The sequence below is a fragment of the Aplysia californica genome, unplaced genomic scaffold (assembly GCF_000002075.1).
Source record: "Aplysia californica isolate F4 #8 unplaced genomic scaffold, AplCal3.0 scaffold00092, whole genome shotgun sequence".
Lineage (NCBI taxonomy): Eukaryota > Metazoa > Mollusca > Gastropoda > Aplysiida > Aplysiidae > Aplysia > Aplysia californica.
The window spans coordinates 626,841-628,955 of NW_004797362.1; the positions used below are offsets into that span (position 1 = coordinate 626,841).

At 40.5% G+C, this 2,115-nt stretch overlaps 1 protein-coding gene across 1 annotated transcript in view; it reads right to left on the bottom strand.

Moving 5' to 3' along the window:
* Positions 1 to 1,132, bottom strand: part of LOC101861196 (lymphocyte-specific helicase) — a 52,815-nt gene extending 51,683 nt beyond the window's left edge. Inside the window, exon 1 of the mRNA XM_005094951.3 lies at positions 966 to 1,132. The gene's annotated coding sequence lies outside the window, so the exon portion shown is untranslated. The remainder of the gene's footprint in view (positions 1 to 965) is intronic.
* Positions 1,133 to 2,115: the final 983 nt, after the last annotated feature.

Below are 2,115 nucleotides of genomic sequence, written 5' to 3' on the forward strand. Positions count from 1 at the left end.
GGGAGAGAGAGAGGGGGGAGGAGAAAGGGGGAGAGAAAGAGAGAGAAAAGGGGGGAGGAGAAAGGGGAAAAAAGAGAGAAGGTTGAGAGAGAGAGATAGATAGGAAAACAAAGAAAGATCTATAGAGAAGGGGTGAGGAAAAAGAGCGCGCGTGCGCACATACACACACACACACAATCCCGCGCACACACACACAAGCGCACGCACACACGCACACCGCAAGCAGTCGGCGATGAAACCAACCTCGCGTCCCCACCCAGTGTGCGTGCCGCGGCCCACGGCAAGATCTGGTCAAGTGGCGAGGGAAACCCAGCGCGGCGCCAAAAATAGATGGCTGAAATACGCCATCTATATTTCTGCCAATCACAGAGATTTATTTGCTAGATCTACATATATGCTTGCTGTAGCTTCACCCAATATTATTATAATAGATTGAATAGGATAGGATTCTTGCTGCACTATCTAGAATCTAGATTTAACCGTCATTAATTAAGTACGGCTGCTGGTCTAGCCGTCTATTAAGTACAGCTAGAATCTAGATCTAGCCTCTTCCTTTGTCGCCTTTGAACAATTAGAAAAAGGGGGGGGTTCAAGGCCAGGGTTAGGTGGAGCGCTTGCACCAATTGCACCCCGCCACTGACTCTCAGTCTCACTCTCATAGAATCTATCATGTGCATAATCTAAATCTAGATCTATATCTATCTTGCAACTGAATTGACAAGTGAAGTTGTAGATCTACCAACTTTGACAAGGATAAGAGCGAAGCCAAGTATCAGTATAAAATAGGCTAGCGCTGAACAACTCTGACACGGTGACGGTAACACCTGTTGCAAAATCGAAACTCGCTTGAACCAGGTCTTGGGAAGAGATGTAAACGTCGCAAAAGATTTCAACTCGATTGGTGATCTGTTTTAAGTTTTTTTTTAAAAGTAATTCCGCTAGCCCCCGCTCTACAGCTTGCTTACCTTTGAAAATGAAGGGTAAAAGGGGTCCGTTTGAAATGTGCTGATCTTTCAGATCTCGTCAGAGAGACGCTTCACGCTTGCTTTCTCCAATGATCTCCCGCGATGCTGAATGACTGAATGCTGAAGACTAGAGATGAGATTACGAAACGGGAGTTGTTGGTCGTTGCATAAAAAAAGCCACAGATTCCCGCCGTTTCGAACTGCTCAATCTACAAGACAAATTAACCTCAAGAGTCAAGTTGCCAAAGAGGCCAATTTTTTAAAAAGTGCGGTCAAAAATTCGTGGTGCGACTTATCTTCAAGTACGGTCATGTATTTTCAAATATCTCCTCAATTATCGAACATAAGTTCTCCAATTTTTTCACAGTGACTTGTATCAATTTGTCTTAATTAATAGATCAACATTTTTGTAAACACCTGCTAGCTGTATTCTGGAAAATTCCTTAATAAATACTAATAAAAAATTCAAGTGTGTGGTTTCTACAGATTTTTTTTTTTACAGCTGGAGCAATATTGCTTTTTATAGCAAGTCCGTCAGGTTTTTCTAATCGGGACAATGTGCTTATTGAACGCATGTTTTGAGAGCCATTAGTGCAAAAATGTGTTCGCTATAACAATAATTTCTTGTAACAAGTTTTGCAAGTAAAAATTGTCATTGATGAGCTGTGACGTAGGCCATGTACGTAGATCTAGAAATAATCCAAATGTGTGTGAGGAGCGGGAAGTGCTGTGAAAAATACCATTTTTAAGTGTGGCAGAGATTTCAAGTATTTTTTAATACAAATTTATGAAGAAAAGTTTTTTTAATAATAATAATAGCAAATTACCTTCAGTATTAGTTGGTACCGGGTTGGCTACCTCAATTTTCTGTGCATTTATTTTTTTCACTTTTGTACATTGGTTGATATTTTTTTTGGAAACTGGTTTGTTCCTATATTATATAGATCTAGTTCCTAAATGGGAAAAGTTGCCACAATAACTTACTAAAATCACTAAAATTTCCTGATCTCTTGTTCTTTTATTCACTGAAGGAAAAATAAAAGATTTTTGTCCTGCTAGTACAGGGGCATGGAGTTGAATGTGCCACTACCCCTCCCCTCCTTTTTATCCCAACCTCACCGTTTATTAATTTTGGACCACGTGTCCACCC